This window comes from Diceros bicornis, chromosome 34, assembly GCF_020826845.1.
Source record: "Diceros bicornis minor isolate mBicDic1 chromosome 34, mDicBic1.mat.cur, whole genome shotgun sequence".
In the NCBI taxonomy this organism is placed as follows: Eukaryota; Metazoa; Chordata; class Mammalia; order Perissodactyla; family Rhinocerotidae; genus Diceros; species Diceros bicornis.
Window position 1 is genome coordinate 29,837,475 of NC_080773.1, and position 27,019 is coordinate 29,864,493.

Consider the following 27,019-nt stretch of genomic DNA (forward strand, 5'->3'; position numbering starts at 1 on the left):
ATCAAAACTACAATGAGATATCACCTCACGCCCCTCAGAATGGCTATAATTAACAAGACAGGAAACAACATGTGTTGAAGAGGATGTGGAGAGAAGGGAACTCTCATACACTGCTGGTGGGAGTGCAAACTGGTGCAGCCACTATGGAAAACAGTATGGAGACTCCTCAAAAAATCAAGGATAGAACTATGATATGATCCAGCTATTCCACTGTTGGGTATTTATCCAAAGAACTTGACAACACCAATGCGTAAAGATACATGCACCCCTGTGCTCATTGCAGCGTTATTCATAATAGCCAAGACTTGGAAGCAACCTAAGTGCCCATCAAGGGACAAATGGATAAAGAAGCTGTGGTATATATACACAATGGAATACTACTCAGCCATAAGAAATGATGAAATCCAGCCATTTGTGACAACATGGATGGACATTGAGGGTATTATGCAAAGTGAAATAAGTCAGAGGGAGAAGGTCAAATACCGTAGGATTTCCTTCATTAAGTAGTAGATAATAACAACAATAAACAAACACATAGAGACAGAGATTGGACTGGTTGTTACCAGAGGGGAAGGTGGGAGGGAGGAGGGCGAAAGGGATAATTTGGCACATGTGTGTGGTCATGGGTTGTAATTGGTATTTGGGTGGTGAACATGATGTAATCTATGCAGAAATAGAAGTATAATGATATACACCTGAAATTTATACAATGTTCTAAACCAATGTTGCTGCAATAAACAAAAAGTTAAAAAAATAAAAAATAAAAAATAAAATAACATTTGGGTTCAAAAAAAAAGAAAAGTGGCAAAAATTGATTTATTTTAAATTTAAATGATCAAATTTAAATTAGAAAGAAAAGAAACATAGAATAGTTATAATGAAGAGTGTACAAGGAGTTGATAAATTCATTTCTGAATATACTAATTTTTATATTGAGTGAAGACTACTCTTAATAAAATCTAACACTGTTTAGTATATTTAGTTGTATATTTTCCAAGTTATATATCTAATACATAAAGATTCCAATGCAAAAAATAAAAAATACATAACATGTAAATTTAACCAATTAAACAACCAGCATAATGACACACATATCAGATAAAATGGACATAGATATTAAAGCATTGTGTGGCTTGGTGGCCTGGTGGTGCAAGCGGTTAAGTGCACGCACTCTGCTGCGGCAGCTTGGTGTTCGCTGGTTGGGATCCCAGGCGTGCACCGATGCACCGCTTGTCAAGCCATGCTGCGGCGGCATCCCTTATAAGGCAGAGGAAGATGGGCACAGATGTTAGCCCAGGGCTAGTCTTCCTCAGCAAAAAAAAAAAAAAAAAGAGGAGGATTGGCAGATGTTAGCTCAGGGATGATCTTCCTCACACACACAAAAAAAGTTAAAGCAATTGTGTTATTATTTTAATTACTATTATTTCTATGTTTGCTAATTTACAATGTTCTGCTATATTGACTGATGAAAAAGAAGTATAATTTGGCTGCATTCACATTTATACATATGTGTTCATATAAACATGGAGATATACATATATATGCATATATACATGCAAATACACACATATAAATATATATATACATACACACGTACAGATATATATGTGTATATATATATACATATATATGCAAGAAAGCATAATACTTTGGTGTCTAATATGTCGTCAATATTTCAAAGTGTATCACCTGAGCTTAAAGTATGTGTTTATTTTTTCAGCAGAAGATGTAATATCTATCCGTTAGTTAATAGTAATATATTGTTTTAAATCTTTGAAGACTAAATTGTTTACATCAGCTTTATAGTGTAAATATAGAGAGACAGATATTAAAATCATTTGTTAGGTTAGGGAAATTGCCGTTTTATTCCTTTGAATATCCACAGGCCAAAAGTGACACAGAAACAAAATGGATTCATGTCTCACGCTTCCAAATGACCATTCTCCCACTGCTGCAAGATTCATGCAAGCCTCCATCATAACCTTATTTCCTGACTTTTGAGACATGGAGGTGCACCTTGGAACCTATTTCTGCCAACACCCCCAATTGGCATCTTCACCTTAAAGAACAAATCTACTTTCTACAGATCCCTAATTTTATACGGATCCATATAACTTTATCCCAGACAAAACACAGTTTTCATCCACTACACTTCAGGTCTTTCAATATGTGTGAAAATCTACTTTTGTGCTCATTTGTCTGATTTCACTTTAATTCAGTCATGTCTATAGGAAAATGTGTTGTGTACTAATCTCCCTTCAAAACATCTATTCCAAATGACTACGGTCTCTCTAATGATAGAATGTACAAAACTCATATTTAGCCCTCAATGCCTCAACACTCTGAAATTCAATTAACATTTTAAAAAAAATTTTTTTGTTTATTGCAGTAACATTGGTTTATAACATTGTATAAATTTCAGGTGGATATCATTATACTTCTATTTCTGCATAGATTACATCATATTCACCACCAAAATACCAATTACAACCCATGACCACACACATGTGCCAAATTATCCCCTTCTCCCTCCTCTCTCCCCCCCTCCCCTCTGGTAACCACCAATCCAATCTCTGTCTCTATGTGTTTGTTTATTGTTGTTATTATCTACTACTTAATGAAGGAAATCATACGGTATTTGACCTTCTCCCTCTGACTTATTTCACTTTGCATAATATCCTCAATGTCCATCCATGTTGTCACAAATGGCTGGATTTCATCATTTCTTATGGCTGAGTAGTATTCCATTGTGTATATATACCACAGCTTCTTTATCCATTTGTCCCTTGATGGGCACTTAGGTTGCTTCCAAGTCTTGGCTATTATGAATAACGCTGCAATGAGCACAGGGGTGCATGTATCTTTACGCATTGGTGTTGTCAAGTTCTTTGGATAAATACCCAGCTGTGGAATAGCTGGATCATATGGCAGTTCTATCCTTGACTTTTTGAGGAATCTCCATACTGTTTTCCATAGTGGCTGCACCAGTTTGCACTCCCACCAGCAGTGTATGAGAGTTCCCTTCTCTCCACATCCTCTCCAACACATGTTGTTTCCTGTCTTGTTAATTATAGCCATTCTGAGGGGCGTGCGGTGATATCTCATTGTAGTTTTGATTTGCATTTCCCTGATAGTTAATGATTTTGAACATCTTTTCATGTGTCTGTTGGCCATCTGTATATCTTCTTTGGAGAAATGTCTGTTCAGGTCTTTTGCTCATTTTTTAATTGGATTGTTAGTTTTTTTGTTGTTGAGATGTATGAGTTCTTTATATATTTTGGAGATTAAGCCCTTATCAGATGTATGGTTTGCAAACATCTTCTCCCAATTGTTAGGTTGTCTTTTCATTTTGTTGATGGTTTCCTTTGCTGTGCAGAAGCTTTTTAGTTTGATGTAGTCCCATTTGTTTATTTTTTCTGTTGTTTCTCTTGCTTGGTCAGACATGGTGCTTGAAAATATGTTGCTAACACCAATGTCAAAGAGCGTACTGCCTATGTTTTCTTCTAGAAGTTTCACAGTTTCAGGTCTTACATTCAAGTCTTTAATCCATTTGGAGTTAATTTTTGTGTATGGTGTAAGGTAAGGGTCTACTTTCATTTTTTTGCATGTGGCTATCCAGATTTCCCAACACCATTTGTTGAAAAGACTTTCTTTTATCCATTGTATGTTCTTGGCTCATTTGTGAAAGATTGGCTGTCCATAGATGTGTGGGTTTATTTCTGGGCTTTCAATTCTATTCCATTGATCTATGTGTCTGTTTTTGTGCCAGTACCATGCTGTTTTGGTTACTATAGCTTTGTAGTATATTTTGAAATGAGGGAGTGTGATACCTCCAGCTTGATGTTTTTTCTCAGGATTCCTTTAGCTATTCGGGGTCTTTTGTTGTTCCATATAAATTTTAGGATTCTTTGTTCTATTTCTGTGAAAAATGTTGTTGGAACTTTGATAGGGATTGCATTGAAGCTATAGATGGCTTTAGGAAGGATGGACATCTTAACTATGTTAATTCTTCCAATCCAAGAGCACGGAATATCTTTCCATTTCTTTGTGTCTTCTTCAATTTCTTTCAGCAATGTTTTATAGTTTTCAGTGTACAGATCTTTCACCTCTTTGGTTAAGTTTATTCCTAGGTATTTTATTCTTTTTGTTGCGATTGTAAATGAGGTGGTATTCTTACTTTCTCTTTCTGCTACTTCGTTGTTAGTGTATAGAAATGCAACTGATTTTTGTATGTTGATTTTGTATCCTGCAACTTGATCACATTCATTTATTACTTCTAAAAGTTTTCTGGTGGATTCTTTAGGGTTTTCTATATATAATATCATGTCATCGGCAAATAGTGACAGTTTTGCTTTTTCCTTTCCAATTTGGATCTTTTTTATTTCTTTCTCTTGCCTGATTGCTCTGGCTAGGACTTCCAGTACTATGTTAAATAGGAGTGGTGACAGTGGGCATCCTTGTCTGGTTCCTGTTCTTAGAGGGATAGGTTTCAGTTTTTCACCATTGAGGATGATATTAGCTGTGGGTTTCTCACACATGGCCTTTATTATGTTGAGGTACTTTCCTTCTATACCCATTTTGTTCAGAGTTTTTATCATAAATGGATGCTGTATCTTGTCAAATGCTTTCTCTGCATCTATTGAGATGATCATGTGATTTTTATTCTTCATTTTATTAATATGGTGTATTACATTGATTGGTTTGCAAATGTTGAACCATCCCTGCATACCTGGAATAAATCCCACTTGATCATGGTGTATAATCTTTTTAATGTATCGTTGTATGAGATTTGCTAGTATTTTGTTGAGGATTTTTGCATTGATGTTCATCAGTGATATTGGCCTGTAATTTTCTTTTTTTTGTGTGTTGTCCTTGTCTGGTTTTGGTATTAGGGTAATGTCAGCTTCGTAGAATGAGTTAGGGAGCTTCCCCCCCTCCTCAATTTTTTGGAAGAGTTTGAGAAGGATAGGTATTAAGTCTTCTTTGAATGTTTGGTAGAATTCACCAGGGAAGCCGTCTGGTCCTGGACTTTTATTTTTGGGGAGGTTTGTGATTACTGTTTCGATCTCCTACTGGTGATTGGTCTATTCAAATTCTCTACTTCCTCTTGATCCGGTTTTGGAAGGTTGTATGATTCTAAGAATTTATCTATTTCTTTCAGACTGTCAAATTGGTTGGCATATAGCTTTTCATAGTATTCTCTTATAATCTTTTGTATTTCTGAGGTGTCTGTTGTAATTTCTCCTCTTTCATTTCTGATTTTACTCATATGTGCCTTCTCTCTTTTTTTCTTGGTGAGTCTAGCTAAAGGTTTTTCAATTTTGTTTATCTTTTCAAAGAACCAGCTCTTGGTTTTATTAATTTTTTTGTATTTTTTTTTTGTCTCTATTTCATTTATTTCTGCTCTGATTTTTATTATTTCCCTTCTTCTACTGATTTTGGGCTTTGTTTGTTCTTCTCTTTCCGGTTCCTTTAGGTGCATTGTTAGATTGTTTATTTGAGATTTTTCTTGTTTGTTGAGATAGGCCTGTATTGCTACCAACTTCCCTCTTAGAACCGCTTTTGCTGTATCACATAAATTCTGGCATGTCGTATTTTCATTTTCATTTGTCTCCAGGTATTTTTTGATTTCTCCTTTGATTTCTTTGTTGACCCAATCGTTGTTCAGTAGCATTTTGTTTAATATCCACGTATTTGTGGCTTTTCTGATTTTCTTCCTATAATTGATTTCTAGTTTTATACCGCTGTGGTCAGAAAAGATGCTTGGTATTATTTCAATCTTCTTAAATTTATGGAGACTTGTTTTGTGGCCTAATATGTGATCAATCCTGCAGAATGTTCCATGTGCTTTTGAAAAGAACGTGTATTCTTCGGTTTTTGGATGGAATGCTCTGTATATATCTCCCAGGTCCATCTGTTCTAGCGTGTCATTTAAGGCCAATGTTTCCTTATTGATCTTCTGTTTGGATTATCTATCAGTTGGTGTAAGTAAAGTGTTAAAGTCCCCTACTATTATTGTGTTACTGTCTATTTCTCTTTTTATGTTTGTTAGTAATTTCTTTATATATTTAGGTGCACCTACATTGGGTGTGTAGATATTTACAAGTGTTATACCCTCTTGTTGGATTGTTCCCTTGATCATGTAATGCCCTTCTTTGTCTCTTTTTATAGTTTTTGTTTTAAAGTCTATTTTGTCTGATATGAGTACTGCTACCCCAGCTTTCTTTTCATTGCCATTTGCATGGGGTATCTTTTTCCATCCCTTCATTTCAGTTTGTGAGTGTCTTTAGGTCTGAAGTGTGTCTCTTGTATGCAGCATGTATATGGGTCTTGTTTTTTTATTCAATCAGCCACCCTATGCCTTTTAATTGGAGCATTTAGTCCATTGACGTTTAAAGTAGCTATTGATAAGTATGTACTTACTGCCATTTTTTAACTTTTTTCTTCTCAGTGTTTTAGTAGTACTCTTCTGTTCCTTTCTCCTTCTATACAGAATTGATGGTCTCTTTAGTTTGACCTCCGTCTGAAAGCTCTACTCTTTAACTCCCCTCCTCCCTCCTTTTATGTTTTTGATATCATATCTAACCTCTTTTTACCCTCTTATCATGGAAATAGATAATTTTTCCTATTTGTGGTCTTCTCTTTTCCCCTTAAACCAGTCCCTTTAATATTTCTTGTAGCACTGGTTTCTTGGTGACAAACTCCTTTAATTTTTGCTTCTCTGGGAAATTTTTGATCTCTCCTTCCATTTTGAATGATAACCTTGTTGGGTAGAGTATTCTTGGCTGTAAGTTTTTTCCTTTTAGCACTTTAAATATATTGTGCCACTCTCTTCTAGCCTGTAAGTTTTCTGCTGAGAAGTCAGCTGATAGCCTTATGGGGTTTCCTTTGTATGTAACTTGATTTTCTCTTGCAGCTTTTAGGATTCTCTATCATTAATTCTGGACGTTTTGATTATGATGTGTCTTGATGTGGGCCTCTTTGGGTTTATCTTGTTTGGAGCTCTCTGTGCTTCCTGTACCTGGATGTCTGTTTCCTTCCTTAGACTAGGGAAGTTTTCATCTATTATTTCTTGAAATAGATTCTCTGCCCCTTTGTCTCGCTCTTCTCCTTCCAGGACACCTATAATACGGATGTTAGTGCACTTGATGTTGTCCCAGAAGTCCCTTAGACTGTCCTCACTCTTTTTAATTCTTTTCTCTTTTACCTGTTCAGCTTGGGTAATTTCTACTAGTCTTTTGTCCAGCTCTCAGATCCATTCTTCTGTACCCTCTACTCTGCTTTTGAGTTCCTCTAGTGAATTTTTCATTTCCAGTATTGTATTCTTCATTTCTGATTGGTTCTTTTTTATATCTTCCATTTCTTTGTTGACATTCTCAGTGAGTTCATCTATTCTTCTCCCCAGATCAGTGAGCATCCTTAACACTCTTAGTTTGAACTCTCTGTCGGGTAGGTTGCTCATTTCTGTTTTACTTAGTTCCTTTTCTGGGGTTTTGTCCTGTTCCCTTACTTGGAATGTATTCCTTTGCCTCCTCATTTTGCCTCTTTCCCTGTGCTTGTGTCTACATATTAGGTAGGTCAGCTGTGTCTTCTGCTCTTGGATAGGTGACCTTATGTAAGTGATGGCTTAGGAGGCCTGCAGTGTGCGTCCCTCAGTTCTCAATGTTCCAGGGGTGACCCCTATTTGGGCTACATGTGTCCTTCTGTTGTGGCCTGTTTGCTCTCCCTGTAGGCTCCCAGGGAGGCCGAGTTATGCTCCTGGCCAGCTGTTGTAATGCTCAGCTGCTTGTAGTTGTTGTGGGCCCTTCAGTCTCTTTATTGGGTGTGGGGAGCCCCAGTACAGTTGGCTGCAAGTTCTAATACCACATTTGTGTTGCAGTATTTCTTTTAAGTGAGTAAGTCCCCCGAGTGGCAGGTTGTTAGGCTCAGGGGCTTACAATTGTTATAAGCCTCCAGCCTTTAGGTCTCTTTTCAGCTGTCTGAGGATTGCAGCTGGATGGGGCTGGCCTCAGGCACGGGAGCACCCAATTGTTTCAGGCTTTGGAAGGTGGGGCAAACCCCGTATGTGGGTCTTTGAGAAGCACAAGTCTTCTGCAGCTGACAAGCCCTGCTGCCCACAGGTCCACACACACACAGTCAACACAGTCCTGCCCCTTGTGCACGCCCTGACCTCCTGAAGCGGACCCAGTCTCTCCACGGTGGGAGGCCCACACTCTCTGCCACCGCCCCACACTCTCCACCCGCTCCTTGTGCATGCCCTTCCCCACTGAAGTGGGCTCAGTTGCCAGGCTGCAAAGAATCCAGTCACCAATTTATGCAGGCCCGCAAGTTTCCTGAGGGCTTGTTGTTGGGTGGGGCCAGTCTCTAGGGTGGGCTGCCTGCCTTGGCTGAGCTGGATTAAATCATTGCTCTAGCGGGTGGGGCAGACCCTGGGCTAGCAGGCCCCAGGGGGAACTCTAATGACATCTGCGTCAGCATGCCAACACCAGGCTACAACAATGGCTGCCGCCAATGTCCCAGTCCCTGGAGAGGTCTCCCCTCTCACCAAGATGCACTCAGGGCCTCTCAGGTGAGTCTCTTTTTACCAAAGCACTGTGCACCTTTCTTTCTGGTGATTTTAGGTTGCTTTCTGAAACGGGTGAGTTTGTGCATGGGCCCTTAAAGAGCTGGTTTTAATTTCTTTGTGAACCAGCTTTTCTGGGGGTACTCCCCAATGTTTTAGTAGCAGACAAAGGTAGTATGCCACTCATCTCGATGGTGCTGGATCCACAAAATGCCCACAGTGGGGGCGCTCCCGGCTCAGGGCCCCACTCCTCCAGGGAGGCTGCATACCACTGGGCTGCTCCCTGGCGGCTGTGAAGCTGGTGGCTTGTGAAGGTGACGCTTTTCCTCTCCAGAAGGGAGTTTCTGCCTCTTCTACCTCAGTTAGGATTGTCCATTTTGGCAGGAGTTCCTCTTATCCAGTTTTCAGTGCTGTCTCAGGGGTAATTTTTCCACGAGTAGTTGTAAATTGGCTGTGTCTGCCGGAGGAGGTGAGTTCAGAGTCTGCCTACACTGCCATCTTGACTTCCTCTCCTGAAATTTAATTTACTTTTAAGCTTAAGTCTATGGCTTTCATTTATCTGTGAGAGAAATTTCCTTCCTACAGTTTCTTGAATGCTGATCTCAATGAGTGTTCCTGTTTTATGGAAATTTCCTACTATCCCATAAGTATTAATGTCTGAAAAATTTTTTATATCAGATTGAAAGTCACTTTCTTGACTCGAGATTGTTTCAGGAACTGCTGTTTTAACACAGCATAGACTCTGAACTTCTCCACTGGAAATCTTAATAAAATTTCTATTACATCAATATTAACATGATAATATCATATTTTATTTACAGTTGCTATTGATTTTATTGTTTGTTTAGGAGCAGAGGCTCAGTCAGTCTTCTTTACCCCTCCCTCATAATGTGAATGTTTCAAAAATATGCTTATATGCTGAAGGAGTCTAAAGAAAAACAATTCACCACTGTGAATATACATAAAATTGAGAAATTTATGAAAAGTTTAGGAGATTCTGTATTCCAGTCCAAGTAAAGCAGATCCGAGATACTCCGGAGTCTTGTCTCAGGAGACTGTAGGGGCTGACAGTTGGGAAACATGCAGCTATTGGCGTAGAAGTGTTCCTCAGCCACCAGCTTGGATGGTTAAAAACTGCTAAACAAATGTGGAAGACAGAGGAGAGAGTCCACAAAGACACAAACGTGCTCACCAGGACAAGGATGCTTTGCACAGCTGTGGACTCAGGGGAGGATCTGGGAGATAGATTTTTCCTATGCATTTATTGGACTTGCTGCTTGTGCCTGTGCAGGATGAAAACCATAAAGCCGCTGGTCCAGACCATCAGCACCAAATAGAAACCATTATGACCCAATGTAAATGCTACGTAGATTTTTGGTGTGATGTTGCCATGAACTATCATGTAACAGTAGCCATAATCTCTTCTCCATAGGAAGTTTGCTTTGTTCCTTTTATCAGTCATATGCGGAGAAAGGATAATATTTAGCATCATGTTCAAGATCCAGCAGAAGGTATTACAGGTTGCTATGTAGTTGGAGGCTTTCACTTTAAGCTCTGCCCACCTGGAGTTCAAGGGGCTGATAGTGATGGCCTGGAAGACACTCAAGAGGCAAATGGTGCCAACGGACACATCCCTGCTCACTCTGTGAACATAGAAAACATGTTTGCATCCAAAATTGTTGAGGAAATTCTTTGACCCTAAACCTGCCATTATTTGGGGAACTCCTTTAGAAAAAATAACTAAGAGGTTGGCTACAATCAGATTCTTGACAATCAAATCTGTGGACCTAAACTTGCATCCTGCCAAGTAAAGAAAGAGATAAAAGTAAAGAACAGATAAATTCCCCAGAATTCCAACTATAGTTTGTAGTAAAAGGATCATTCCTATGGCCAAATCCCTGGCAGCCATTCTGTCCAGTCCCAGGAAGTGCTGGTCATCTTCTGAGCCAGAGATTCCTGTATGGAAGTATGAGACGTGAACTACATGCATCATGTCAACTGAAATCCAATATTCTGCAGCTACATTCATTCTCACATGTAAATAGTTTTTTTTTTTTTTTTATAGTTTTTACTTTTGTCGTGTTTCTGAGTTGAGTACATAACATTTAAAGAGCTTTCACAATATGTATCAGTCCTACAAAGGCCATATATGTATTACATCCTGTATTCTCCCTCCACTAATATTTGGCACATCTACAACCTCTGGTATAACTTCCGTGTTTGTGTTAAGCTGCATAGCAAAAGAGACTGTACTAATGTGATTAAGGTTACAGATTTCCTTAATAAGGTGACCTTAAAATAAGAAGTTTATCCTAGATTATCTGGGTAAGACCAACGTAAACACATGAGCTCTTAAATCAGAGAAGTCAGAGATATGTGGTCATTGATGAAGTAGAGATTAGAAGCATGAAAGAATTTCACATGTTGTTTCTGTATTTGAATATAAGGGCTGGAAGCACATGAAAATTACTAAAAATAGTGAATTCTACCAACAAATGTACAGTCCCAGAAGCTGATTCTCCCCTTGAGATGGAAGAGAAGAACTCAGGCTCATTACTTCTTGATGTGGGATGTGTATGTTCCTAACCGGAGTACTAAGCTAAATAAGCCAAAATATTGACCTATGTACCATGAGAAAAATACATGAGTATTGACAAGCTGCTAATTTTGTATTAATTTCTTATGTCAGAAATAAAAAAAAAATAACACATGTAGGAATAAGTTTAATAATAAAATATTTAAAGAGTATAATACAGTAAAACTAGCCATCAATTGCCCCAAGACTAGCTTTTTTGTTTGAGGTGTGCCTTATTTTTTATGCAATTTCATAACATGTCACACTATTTCAGAGTGTGTCACACACACTATTAACATATATGGATGTTTTCAATATTTACATAAATATTGTCATATTAGGGTTACACAATCAAATTTCTTTTCTCAATCAGTGATCTGCAAAGACAATATTTCAAGCACATAGTCAGAAATACTACATAATATTCATGTTGATTATCAATGAACCACCTTTACGGAAACACTCCCTGGTTAGACATATACAGAGTTGGATCTGTCTGTCTCCTGCTGTCACACACATCCTAGCATGTGCATCATTGATCTTGATGATTTGTGCACATGTGGATTATCCAGATATTTTTTGAGACATGAGATTCCTTCACCTCTATAATTACACATTTTCACACTGAGTGGTGAATTACCAAAGGACCTTTGCACATAGCTACAAAACAAAGTATCCCACTGTGTCCCCACATAAGGCACTCTTTATGATTTGGTTACTTTTCTTTTTTGGTGCCTCCATAATGTCTCCCCCAGGATGGGGAACCTGAGGAATACCAGAGGCTTTGAGCAAAAACAAGTAATTAAAGATGCCTCCTGCTTCCAAAATGGTGGAGCCCCTCCAGCCCCTTCTTGTACAGAATGAGGTTAGTTCCCAGGACAATGTCTTGGGCTGTGTCACTCTTGGCCTAGAAAATCACTCCTCAGAATGCCTGTGCTCCAAGAGGTTTTCATCCAAATGTTGCAGGTGTAGATTATGCTCCCAGAGGAATCATGGCACATCCCCCTTACATCAGGGCTAAACTTGCAGCTGCATCCTGAACTCAGAGCTCAGGCCTATCTAAGAACATAATCTGTAGCATAAATCATTCCTCCTATCAATTCCATGCTGTCTCTTCAATGGAGTCTTGATCGTCTCTCCCTCCATTGCCTGTCTTCCTCCCTGTCCAATCCATTGCACATGCACACAGGGTACCAGAACAAGTTCTTGGGGACATTGATCCAGCACCTCCTTCAATCCACCTGGCCCCAAGTGGAGCACCAAGTCTTAGGGACTGGATGCCCAGAATTATCCTCCCCAATATAAATTCATAGGGCACCCACCAGGCCCTATTCTAATGGGGAAATGACAAATTAGGTTATATGAAAATTAAGAGCTGATCTTCGTCTAAAGATGAGGCTGAAGGAGAGAGATTGAGAGAACCAAGAAAGGACTTGTATCCAACATATATAAGGAACTCCTAGAAATAAACAGAAAATATAGACAAAACATTAGAAAAAACATGATGTAATCCATGCAGAAATAGAATTCTAATGATGTACACCTGAAACTTATATAATGTTATAAACCAATGTTACTGCAATAAAAATATAAAATAATAAAATCAAAAATAAAGTAAAATAAATCAAAATCTACTTTAAAAATGATACCAAAAAGCTATTTAATTTGTTAAAAGATGTTCAAATTTCTTGGTAATCAAGGAAATGCAAAATAAACCATCATCTGATATCTTCACATACCAACAAAAAAACTTGAATGATAGAAATGAACAGTATCGTCAGGATGTTGTTAAACCAGGAATCTTGTACACTGCTGATGGGTGTGAGAATTAGTATAAAAAATCTATTTTGTGAAAATATTTCACGCTAATAAATTTGAACTGATGTAAACCTATGGCCCAACAATTCACTAACATATATATACCCAAATCTTATTTGCACATTAGTCACTTAAGAAAATTTCTGGAAAATTTCTAGAATTTATATATCAGTACAGTTCCTAATAGCCACAAACTGAAAACACTCAGATTAACATCAACAGTGGAATAATTAAATTAATGCTTTGATATCCAAGTAGGAGAATAATATACAGCAATGAATAAACCACAGCAACATGCAAAAATACAGATAAATTCATAAACAACATAGGGAAAGAAAATGTTAAAAATGAATAAAGGAGCACTTTCTTATTTATGCAAAAGTAAAAAAAAAAAAAGGCCAAAAGTTACATATGCTCTTAGATATAAAAATACTGTATAACCTTAGAGATAGTGACCATGAAAGACCAAAATATGGTTTTGGTGGGGAGGGGGCTGATAATATTGTTTTATGATATATGTGTTACATAGACAGGTATGTTCAGTTTTCAAAATTTTATTAAAATCAACATTTATGTCCTACAGGTGACATTCATTTTATTTTTAGTATGGATCAACAATGAAAAAAAAACAAAACAAGTTGGGAAGAGGGTAATAGAGCACTGTTGGATACCTATCATGCTGCCCAGGTGGAGATTGAATGTATTAAGTAACATCACTCTGATTAGTTTTTAACAGTATGCTATAATTTCTAAACTAAAACTAAAGCATAATGAATAGACTACATCCAAGCGTAAGTCACAAGATAGAGAATTATTTTAAAAATAATATAAGAGAAGCTAAGATAAAAAAAACTAAGAACATAAAACAGGTGTAATGAAGAACACATGATAAATTGGTAAGTTTGATCTGAAATATATTTATTATTATATTGAACATAGAGTAATTGCTCTTGTTAATGTCAAACATATTTCAGTATATTCACTTGGCTACATTTTTAAGATACATAGCTAAAATATATGGGTTAAATTCGAAAAAAGGAAAAATATATTCCATGTAATTATAAACAATTAAACAAGTAGCATGGTGATATAAACATCAGATGAATAGACTTGGTATTAGTCTACTATACAGAATACCACAGTCTGGAATGCTTAAATAACAGAAATTTATTTTCCCACAAATCTGGAAGTGAAAAGTCCAAGATCAAGGTGCTGACAGAGTTGATATCTCCCGAGGCCTCTCTCCTTGGCTTGCATACACCTGTCTCCTTGCTGTGCCTTCCATGGCCATGTCTCTGTTCATGAGCACTCCTGGTGTCTCTTCTTCTACTTATATGGATACCAGTACTACTGGATGAGGGCTCCACCCTTATGACCTCATTAATCATACTTACTTCTTCCAATGCCTTATAACCAAATACAGTCATATTAGAGATTAGGGATTCAACAAACAATTTTTGAGGGGACACAATTCAATCCATCACATACTTTAAGCTTAGACCACTTTGTTATTGTTGTAATTAGTATCTTTTATTTCATGATTTACTTTTCCCAAAAAGTTGACTGATGGAAAACAGACACAATTTGACTTATTTTACACATATTCATATATTTATATTTGTACATGTACATACAGAAATATAGAGAGAAAAACACGTACACGCAAATGCAAACTTGCACACACACACCTAATTCTCGCTTGCTTTGTAGTTTAATACGTGGTATATATTTCTAACTTTCTCATGTGACTTTAAAAATAATATGTGTTTCCTTGTTTTGTGGCACAAGATTCAATATAGACCCATTAGTTCTAACTAATGGGTCTATATTTTCTTTTTCAATTTTGAATTCTTAATGCATTGCATCAGTTTTTTTGAGAAGTCAGCTGATAGCCTTATTGGGTTTCCTTTGATTGTAGCTTCTTGCCTTTCTCTTGTGGCTTTTAAGATTCTCTCTTCCTCTTTAATTCTAGACATTTTAATTACAATGTGTCTTAGTGTGGGTCTTTTTGGGTTTATCTTGTTTGATGCTCTCTATGCTTGCTGTACCTGGATGTCTGTTTCCTTCCTTAGGTTAGGAACGTTTTCAGCAATTATTTCTTCAAATAGAGTCTCTGCCCCTTTGTCTCTCTCTTCTTCTTCTGGAACACATATAACACGGAGGTTAGTGTCCTTAATGTTGTCCCAGAGGTCTCTTAGACTGTCCTCATTCTTTTTAATGCTTTTCTCTTTTATCTGTTCAGCTTGGGTGATTTCTTCTAGTCTTTCATCCAGCTTGCTGATCCATTCTTCTGTATCATCTACTCTGCTATTGAGTCTCTAGTGAATTTTTCATTTCCAGTATTGTATTCATCATTTGTAATTGGTTCTTTTTATGAAATTTTCCAATTCTTTGTTGAAGTTCTCACTGAGTTTCTCCAGTCTTCTCCCAAGATCAGTGAGCATCCTTATGACTTTTTGTTTGAACTCTTTGTCAGGTAGATTGTTTATTTCTATTTCTATTTCATTCTTTTTCTGGGGTTTTGTCCTGTTCCTTTACTTGGAATGTATTCCTTTGACTCTTCGTTTTGCCTCTTTATTGGTGCTTATATCTGTGTATTAGGTAGGTCAGCTATGTCTCCTGATCTTGGATGGGTGGCCTTATGTAAGAGATGCCTCCTGAGGCCCAGCAGTGTGCTTCTCTCTCAACACCAGTTCCAAATGTTCTAGAAGTAACCCATGTGTGGGCTACATGTGTCCTTCTGTTGTGGCAGGGTTGCTCTTGCTGCAGGTGCCCAGGGAGGCTGAGCTGTCCACTCAGCAGGCTGGTTTTAATGCTCAGCTGTGTGTGGTTGCTATGGACCCTTCATTCACTTTAGCGGGCTAGGGGAGCCCCAGCACAATGGGCTGCAAGGTCTAATGCACATTCCTGTTGCAGTTTTTCTCTTAAATGAGTAGGCCCCCAGTGCATCTGTTGCTAGGCTCAGGGGCTTACAATTGCTGTAGGCCTCTGGCATGCAAGGCTGTTGTCAGCAGTCTGAGATTGCAGCTGTGTGGGGCCAGCCCCAGACATGGGATCAACTAATTGTTTCAGGCTTTGCAAGATGGGGTCGATCCCTTATGTGGCTGTTTGAGAAGCACCAGTCTGCTGTAGCTGACAAGCCCCACCACCCACATGGCCACACACCCTATCATCACAGTCCTACCCCATGTGCCTGCCACGACCCACTGAAGCAGATCCAGTCACCCCACTACAGAGGTCCCACACACTCCACCAATGTCCCCCACTTTCCACCCGCTCCTCCACCACGCCCTGCCCCACAGAGGTGGATCCACTCACCCAGCTGCAGAGAATTCAGGCATCCCACCTGTGTGGGCCCACAAGTTGCCTGAGGGCTTACTGTTGTATGAAGCCAGTCCCTAGGGTGGGCTGCCTGCCCTGGCCAAGCTGGATTAAACTGGTGCTCTAGTGGGTGGGGCAGACCCCAGTCTGACAGGCCAGGGGAAGAACTCCAATGGCGTTTGCCAGCATCTGTGTCAGCATGCTTGTACTAGGTCACAATAATGGCTGCTGCCAATGTCTCAGTCCCTGGAGAGGTCTCACCTCTCACCATGATTCACCCGAAGCCTATCAGGTGAGTCTCTTCACCAAAGGACTGTACACCTTTCTTTCTGGTGATTTAGGTTGCTTTCCAAAATGGGTGGATTTGTGTGTAGGCCCTTTAAGAGCAGGCTTTTCTTCCCTTATGTCTGATAGTTTTTCTATGAGTATTCCCACTGTTGTTACTAGCCAGCAAAGCCACATGTTATGACACTCACCTCAGTTGTGCTGAGTCAAAAGGCTGCTTATGCTCCCCTGCTCAGATCCCCCACACATCCAGGGAAGGCTTCGTACATTAACATTGCTCCTTGGCAGCCGGGAAGCACCACGGCTTGTGAAGGTGGCTTTTTTCTCTCCAGAAAGGAATTTCTGCCTCTTCAACCTCAGTCAGCTCTCTCCCTTGTTGTAGGGGATCTTTTTATGGAGTTTTCAGTTCTCTCTCAGAAGTAACTGTTCCAAGAGTAGCTGTAAATTTTTTGTGCCCATGGGAGGTGGTAAGTTCAGAGTCCACCTACACTGCCATCTTGACACTGTCCCCCTGTATCCACTTTTTAATTTGGCCTTTCCATAGTTTCCAATAAGACAATTGTTTTAAGATGAGAGCTCTCTAAAACTTTTTTCAAATATAGAAGTTTATCCAATGCAAAGGATCCATCACCTGGCCGTTGATGAGTAGGATCCTCTATTAATATCAATAGCAACTCAAACCAATAAGCCTTTTTATGAGTTAACTATGGACAGAAGAGGCATCCCAAAGGAGAGTTCAAATGATGAGCTCTCACAAGATCCAAAATGTTCACTCCCAATATTCACCTAGGAAAGTGAAGCTTTCTCTGTTATAGGTGGTACAAATGATCTACTGAAAACTGTGTTTCTTGTTACCTACAAGAAAATAATATGCCTCCAAACATAGATCCACTAATCTATGACACCAAGCAGGCACTACTGGAATAAGACTTTTCAAGCACTAACAAAACAAGAAAGGTTGAGATTTAGAAAGACTTTTATGGACTGGGACTCCTTATGACAAATTCTTCTGAGATTTGGCACAGTCAGCCAAAGAGAGTGCTGCTTGTGTCTTCGTTTCTCAGAACCCAGTCTATTCAACTGGTCACCAAGATGCACACTGTTACATTCACCTTCTGGCTGGTGGAGATCCAAGAGAATATTCTCACTGGTCACAAAGCCAAGCTCTCAAGACACAGAACAACAAAAAAAGAAAACCTCATTTGATTTTTCTTATATATGTACATTAACAGTTTTAGCTAAGTCTTGGTTCTCTTGAAGTCAAACTAATAGCTAAGAGGGATGTGCCACTGAGTTGAGAGTTGTGTAGTGTTTCACAGAATATCTCATTGCATGGAAATTTTCTTGAGGTTGGTAGTGACCTAGTATCAATCTAACTTGTTTCTTGACCAACTTATCCTAACCTGAGAGTCTTTGAGTTAAGTGGCAAGTGCTCTAATAGCTTTTAAGTGCTCAACCTATGCCCACCAATTTTTCAGCTTTGGCTTCCAAGATTGACCTTTAGCAATAACCTTTACCTCCTGTGCACATTAACTCACAGCAAAGTTTGTCTAAACAGGTGCCATTCTGGTGAGATCTATGAACTCACCAGTATATGAGGCCAGCTCGAGCAGCAGGCCTATAGGATCTATACCTGCATTCTACCCTGTGACTTTTCTCCTTATGAGAATTGATGCAACAGACACTTACAAAAAAAAAAAAAAAACCCACGAAAAACAGGGACCATCTCTGGGAGGAAGAGGATAAATAAGAACCAAGAGTTCTCTGAACATATCTTTACCAGAGTTGCTTTACCCAATAAATGAGTTGCACAAATATTTGCTCTTGCTAATCTAAATTTAGAAGAAGAAACAAAAAATTATCTCACCACTCTCGCTTCCACTGAACCCTGCAGGGAGAGATCCAAGACACTGATGTGGTAAGAATCCTCAGCTTCTGCTGTCCTTTTGTCAGAGGTCCTGAGATCTCTAGCTGCAGCAGCCTCAGAGTCAGCAGTACCCAGCCAGTGAATTTCTTCCTCTCTCACTTGCCAAATTTTGAGGACAAACATATTTTTCTGTACCCTTCTAAGTTCTTTTGGATGGTCTACTGATTAAATTGACTTAAGATAGATTATGGGAGAAAAACAAATTTAATTACGTATTTATGGGAACCTCATATAGACACAAGAGTTTCAAAGGCAGTTAGACAATTGAGGATTCTATTTCATCCTGAGCTAAGGAGAAAGGAGTAGGGGAATTGTGCTTCACAGGGAAAGAAGACAATTCACAGGAAGTTAATAAGAAAAATATTTGGTAAATAAATGTTTGTCATGCCAGGCAGAGACAATGGCACATAGAGAGGACTTTGAACTAACAGGCCCTGCCAAGCTCCCCCACTCACCACACACAGTGCATGCTCTTTGCAGTTCTCTCTGGTGACAGCTCTCTTTCTAGACCAGGCTCTCTATCTAAATTCTTTTAGGCAGTTATGGTGGAGGAAAAAAGCCCTTCCTGAGTCTTTCAAGCCTTGATTATCTTCACTTCAAAATAAACCACGTGCCAAATTGGCACATTTTGGGGATGCTCGTTCTGAACCCCTCCAGTGGTATAAATGTATAGGGCTCCCCACAGAGGATATTCCAAGCAGCCCCTCCCAGATGGCCCCAGATTTCCTGGTGCTCCCAGCATAACACAGTTGTCAGCCCAGGACTCAGATTCCTTTGAATCTTCACCCAAAGCATGGTCCCTTTCACTGTCTGCAAAACCTAAAAAATGAAGAAGGGTCTTAAATTTTACACCATCTGGTAGCAAATAATTAGGATGTCAATTTCATGGATGGTGGCAGAACACATGAATATCCTAGGCCTGCAACAAGAGACTTAATTTTTCATGTTACAACTGGGAGCAAGAGCTTCATGTGGACCTTCTTTTCCTTGCCCTTCCCAAATACTGTGCAGTGATTGCAAACAGGCCCAGGGGGTCTCTGTACACACTGAAGATCTGCATCACAGCTGAGAATCCAGAAACTTTGGAAACTCCAATATTTTAAATTGGTCATTAGACAACATGCCCGTCTTTTGTCTCAGAGAAAAGCATTATCTTTATTATATTGGTCAAGTAATTATACAGTCCTTCACCCTTGATAAAGAATAACCCGCTGCATTGAAGGCTATTCGTTATACAAAATATTGTCTTATCCTTGATAAGATATTTTTGAACAGAAGCTGATAAAAGATATAGAAAACGAGAGAGATGAATGGGGGAAATTTGTCACAGTTGGGTTGACTTCTCCCTTTAAATATGAGAAAATTGTCTTCTGAACAAAAAGCCCCGTTAAAGCTTCTGGACTCCAAGACTATGATTTGTGATGCCATGGGATTGCTAAAGTCTTTAGGAAGCAAGAAGAAATGGGAAGAATGACCACAAGGATTCATTGAAAAGTCAGCTCTGAGATTGATGTGATGTTACCTGGTGAAACAATAATAGGTGGAGAAAAGGCAAGAAACCAGAAAATGACATTTTCTAAATCAATTGAATTTTATTAGCCTCATGGGAAAACAATATCATTTGCTAGCCACATCATAACAAAGTCTTTCTGAGTGGATTTCTGAACTGAATTTTAAAAATTAATACTGTAATTCATAGAAGAAAACAAAAGGGATAATCTCTTCCTTCTTATTATGGCCAATATTCCTCACACTGAACAAAAACTATGGACTATAACAGAAGAAAAGACAAATTACATTATAGTAAAATTAAGAGTTGTTGTTCATTAAATGATAGCGCCCGAAGAAAAAACTTTTATTCAGCCTATATGAAAAAGTTCTGCAAATCAACAAGAAAAAGAAATACAATAGAAAAGTGGCAAAAATATACCAAAGAATAATTTTTTAAAAAATTACTCAAACTTTTACCCAAACGTTATTCAAACTGTATTTACATGTGAAGACATATTCAAATTCCTTAGTAATAAAATGATACAAATAAAACCCTTACCTGGAAACATTACACACCAACGAGAATACTAATATGCAAATGACATAAAATACCAGGTGTTGGCATGATGTGGATAAACCAGGAATTTCATGCTCTGCTCGTAGGTGTGAAAACTGGCTAAGAAAAAAGCCTTTTGGAAAACATTTCACAGTATGTAATTAAATTAGATATGGAAACATACAGTCAAAATTTCCACTGCCCTATGTATACCCAAGATGTATACACATGACTCCCAAAGTGAAAAGTATTTACGTATGAGTACTAGTTCTAAGAGCTCCAAACTGAAAAGCACTCAAGTGAATATCAGCAGAGGAATGATTAAATTAATTATTTGATATACAATTATGGTAAATTCTTAAACTATGTAGGCAAAAAAAGAAATAAAAAACAAATAAATGAATACTGTATTGTTTTATTTGCATGCAATTGAAAACAGGGTGAAAGACTGCTGTGTTCTTAGATGTCAGGATATTGGTTACTCAGTAGAAGTATTGACTGGTAGAAGGAAAAGAGTGGTTTCTGGTGAATGTTACCATATTCTATTATTTTTTTAAATCTAGGTGTTGAGCACAGAGGTATGTTCAGTTTGTGAAATTTCATTGAGCTCTACATTTATGCATGACATAAATCTCACGCATGTGACATTACAGTTTTACATATAGATGAACAATGAAAGAATTGGAAGAACTTAGATTATTGTTGGATTGGCATCACACCATCTAGGAGGAGGTTAAATATGTTCCATATCTACATTCTGATTAATTTTTCAAAGTATACTGTAATATCTCAGTTAGAAATGAAAAGATACTGATTGTACAAATTCCAAGTGAATGAGGTAAAATGTAGAATTATTTAAAAAATTAGCATGGAAAAGTTTATATAGAAAAACCAGGAATGTACAACAGGTGTAAAGAAGACCACACAGTAAGTTGGTAAATCCAATCCCCAATGTAACTATTATTGTATTAAAAATAAGTACACTAATTAATCTTGTTAAACATATTTTACTAAAGTCAACTGGTCATTTTTTCAAGCAATAGAGTTAAAATATAAGAATTAAATTTACTAACAAGAAAAATACATTCCATGTAATTTCAACCAACTGATTATCCTACCTACAAAGTAAAAGGGCAAAATATAGAGTTATTTTAACTTGTTGATAGTTAAAGAGGAAAGAATGGGAAAATGGAACAGGTGCAATGAGGGGTATCCAAAAATTGAAGAATCCATTCCCAAATATATCCATTTTTATGTTCACTTTAAAGATGACTCCTGGGGCTGGCCTGGTGGCGCAGCGGTTACGTGTGCGCACTCCGCTTCAGCCACCTGGGGTTCGCAGGTTTGGATCCCGGCGCACACCGACGCACCGCTTGGTAAGCCATGCTGTTGCAGCGTCGCATATAAAGTAGAGGAAGATGGGCATGGATGTTAGCCCAGGGCCAATCTTCCTCAGCAAAAAAGAGGAGGATTGGCATCAGGTGTTAGCTCAAGGCTAGTCCTCCTCACAAAAGAAAAAAAAAAAAGATGACTCCTAATAAAGTCATATATTTTTAGTATATTTAGTTGGATATTTTTCTAAGAGAGACAGCTAAAATATAAATATTTATGTAGGAAAATGAAAAATATATTCCATGTAAGTGTAACCAACTTAACAGTGACAGGTGGATGTATATACATATATAATTCAGACTAGACTTAAATGTTGAAGCAACTTGCAATTATGGTAATTAGTATTATTTTATTTCTTAATTTATAATTTTACAATGTTACTGATGGATGAAATCTAAAAATACTTTGACTTATTGTATATTTATATATATGCGTATATAAACACACAGATACCCCAACATATATGTGTATATGTACATGCAAACACACAAATATGTATGTATGTATTGTATATACACACAGAAGCATATTGTTTGATGTTTAATATGTATCTAAATATTTCAAAGTGAATCACGTGATCTTAAAACATATTTCTCCATTTTTTTCAGCAGAAAGTTCTACATATATCCATTAGGTCAAAATAATTCCTTATTTTTCAAATATTTGAAACCTTAGTCCTTTATGTCTGCTTTATAATGTAAATATGGTGAGGTCTATATTAAAAGCATTTCTAAAATAGAGGAAATATCCATTTTATTCCTTTGAATATCCACAGGCCAAAAATGACACATGTACACTATAGATTCATGACTTACCCCTCCAAGTGGCCACTCCCCCACTGCTTCATGATTAATGGAAGTTTCCACCACACCCTTATTTCCTCAACTTAAAGACAGGGGAGTGCACCTTGGAACCTGTTCTGCCAAAATTCCCAGTTGGCATCTTCACATAATAGAAAATTCTGCCTTGTATTGATCTAAATACCCGAGGAATTTTTCCCAGACAGAATGCATTTTAATAGCTAACGCTTCCTTGATATCTTTTAAAAATAAGCAAAAACATATTTCTGTGATCTCATATTCCTGATTCAGTTCAACATTGCCAATTCTACATGAAATTGTTTCAAATATACTACCCTTCTTTCTAATATCTTATCTCAAATGATTATGTTCTCTCTAAGGATGGAATGTCTAAAACTTATAGTTGATGCTCAATGTGTCTAATCTCTGAAATTGTATATACCCTCCAGCTTAACTCTATGTACTTTATTTTTATGTGGGAGAATTTTCCTTCCTCCAGTTTCTTGATTGACAACCTCATTTGTTTTTCTGTTTTATGGAACTTTTTCTACAATCCTATAGATAATATGTCCTGAACATTTATTATATCAAATTGCAAGTTACACTCTTAAAAGCTTCTCCATAATCTCCACATTGTTTCTGGAACCACTATTTTTACACTACATAGACTCTGACCCCCCGCACTGGAAACAAGAACAAAGTTCAATTACATATATATTAAACTTGATAAATATGTCACATTTCATTTATCATTGCTATTGGTGGTGTTATTTACTTAGGAACAGAAGCTCAATCTAACTTGTTTATCACTCTCTTGTAATGTGAATATTTCATAAATATGCTTATACACTGGAAAGGATTAATGAGTAAACAACTAACCATTGTGAATATGCATATAATTTACATATTTATGATAAGTTTAGGGGATTTTGTATTTCATTCCAGGCAAACCAGAACCTAGATACTCTGGGGTCATGGCTCACGAGAATGTAGGGGCTAACAGTTGGGAAACATGCAGTGATCAGTGTAGAAATGTTCTTCAGCCACAAAATGGGATTGTTAAAAACTGTCAAACAAATGTGGAAGATAAAAGAGAGAATCCACAAAGATACAGAGGTGCTCACCAGGACAAGGACGCTTTGTGTGGCTCTGGTCTCAGGGGAGGATCTGGGGGAGAGATTGTTCCTGTGAATGTATCGGACGCTCTGCTTGTGCCTGTGCAGAATGACAACCATGGAGCCACTGGCCCAGATCATCAGCACCAAACAGAAACCATCATGGAATAATACTAATAGCACAGAGAGACTGTGTGATTTTTCCATAAAATACTGTTATAACAGTACCCCTGATCTGTTTTCTTTCTGATGATTGTGTTGTTCCTTTTCTCAGTCATATGAAAAGGAACCAGAATATTTAGCATCATGTTCAGGATCCAGCAGAGGATGTTGGAGGTGCCTCGGTACTTGGTAGCTTTTACTTTAAGCTCTGCCTACCTGGACTTCCTGGGACTGACCGTGATCACCTGGAAGACATTCAAGAGGCAGATGGTGCCAACAAACACATCCCTGCCTACTCTGTGAACATAGAAAAGAAGTTTGCATCCAAAATCATTAAGGAAAAGTTTCAATCCAAAAGCTGCCCTAGTTTCTGGGACTCCTTTGGAAAGAATAACTAAGAGGTTGGCTACAGTCAGGAGCTTGAGAATCAAATCTGTGGACCTACACCTGCATCATGTGAAGTAAAGAAAGACAAAATGGTAAACAAGAGAGAAATTCCCCAGGATTCCAACTATAGTCTGTAATAAAAACATCATTCCCATCACCAAATCCCTGGTGGCAATTCTGTCAAATCCCAGAGATTGACAGTCATCTTCTGAGCCAGAGATTCCCGCACAGGAAAATGAGGCATGAGCTCTATGTATCATGTCAACTGAAATTTCAATATACTTCCCTTACATTAGTTGCCACTGGAAAATAATTATTTACAATATTTCCTTTTGAATAGGTGTCTGAGAGTTGAATGTCTAACACTGAAAGATCTTTCAGAGAATAAGGATTACTACATAAAAGCCATGTATGCAGTTACCGTGTATTCTTCATGAATTTTTGAAAGAGTCAGAACCAGTATTTTCATTGAAAAGATAAGGAACAAAGAGGCAGATAAAGGTTAATGATTTGTCCAAATTTAAACCCTTATTTGGGGACAAGTGAATAGTAGAACCTTGCTAGACTGGTAAAATGGCAGTGCATTTAAACACAGAGCTATTTTAACAAAGCTATGGTAGTTAACTATGTTCTTAGACAAAATACTGATACATAATTAGATGTTTTCACACCTTGCCATTTTATTTTAGATTCGGTGGTATTTTGTTACATTTTTGCAAGAAGTTGCAATTTACTTTTTAATGTTTATTGTATAGGCCGACACCGATTATGAATAAAGGTTTACATTATTTAATAAAATATTGTTGTTGTTAGGGCCATCAAATCAATTCTAACTCCTAACGACCCTGTGTACAGCAGAGTGGAACCCTGCCTGGTCTTTTGGCCTCCATCCTCTCATTTTCCTGTGATATATCAGACAATGATTTGCTAGTATTCATAGAGTTTCATGGCCAATGTTTTTGGAAGCGGGTGGCCAGGTCCTTCTTTCCAGTCTTTCTTAGTCTGGAAGTTCTGCTGAAACCTGTCAACCAACTGCTAGTATTTGAAATACCAGTAACATAGCTTCAGCATCACAGGAACACACGGCTACCACAGTATGACAATCAACAGATGGGTGGTATGGTTCTTTGACCAGGAGATGAACCCTGGCTGTGGTGGTGCAAGTGTTGAATCTTAACCACTAGATCACCATGGCTGGCTGTTAATAAAATATAGATGCACTGATTTTAGTATAATTCTGTAGAGACCTGCTCCGTGAAATATTGTATTGAAAGCATACACTATAGGCTTTATATTGGATTAGCCACAGAAACAAGAAATTTCTTTTATGACAGAAATGGAATGACATCTTACACAGGAATCATTGAACACCATATTGTGCCCTAAACTATAAGATTTAAAGCACAAATACATACTAAAATAGTGTAGCACATAAAATGAATATACTGATTTCAAATCATAAATGAATCAGTTAATTAACATAACAATAAGTCAAGATTTGTGAAATATTAAAATATAAGACATGTATGAAAAATAAAATTTTTTAAAATGTGAAATCCTTCTATTTTATAAATTGAAATTGCAGAGCTTGGAACTGATATGAGAATATTTTTAAACCAGAGAATAAATCACAAGATACTTTTGTGCCTGATACCTGCTAGCAGAAACCCATTTGTAACATTATTATTTCTTTAAATGCTCCGTCCCTAATTTGAAGATGGAAAATGGTCTCATCAGAATCAGCCAACCATGAATGTTTTCAGTAGGGAACAATTACTGTCTCCATTAAGAACTTCATACACCCAGAGTTAGAGAAAATATTTCCATTCCAGCAATTGTCATTCATATACACTATTTTTGCAAGGAATTAGATGATTCCTATAGATTTATTCTAGCTTTTGTTAATCATGGAAGTGCTATTGGTACACATCTAGTAACCCAGAAAATTTATTGTATGATTCCTTTAAGTTACCTGACTACACATATATGTCCACAATACAGTCATTTCTGACATTAGAAAATCAGGTTTCATTATCACTTGGATTAAACATCAGCACTCACTGTCAGTGAGGATTACACTAAATTACATTTGGAGGTCTCAGGTATCCGTGTGTGGTGTAGGACCCCTACTAATCTTTACCAGCTCAGCTCATGTCTCAGAATCATTGCTCCTTCCTGTGTGGCTTTGGCATTGGACCAGGTTCAAATCCAAATGATTCCCTTCTTCTGATATTATCACTTACCAAGACAATGATATCCCTCCTTGCTTGTAGACTCTGACTCTCAGACTGATATAGAAAATTCTCATCTGTTTCCTTCTGGCTGCTAGGAAGATGGCCTCAGGGTCGTGATCACAACAATCAGTGCTTGTGTGAGAGGGAGGGGGCAGCCAGACCACTACATATGGGTTTATTTTTCTGTGACCTCACCTCCCCTCAGAACTGCAATTATCTTTTCACCTGTAGCTGCAATAAGACAAGAGGCTTTGGGGACTGAGATTATTGTGAAAAACTTTTTCCCAGTTGCTAAAAAAAAAAACAAAAAAACACACAATTAAAAGTTTGTAGTTATCATCTCCAAAGGGATTATTGCAGTTTTTGGGGAAAAAAAGTCTTTCTTTTCCTTAA

The 27,019-nt window shown here is 37.8% G+C and overlaps 1 protein-coding gene and 1 pseudogene across 1 annotated transcript in view; both read right to left on the reverse strand.

Annotated features, from left to right (window-relative positions):
- LOC131397315 (zinc finger protein 677-like) overlaps positions 1 to 27,019 on the reverse strand; it is a 308,052-nt gene that overhangs the window by 184,719 nt on the left and 96,314 nt on the right.
- Positions 22,646 to 25,090, reverse strand: LOC131397322 (vomeronasal type-1 receptor 4-like; annotated as a pseudogene).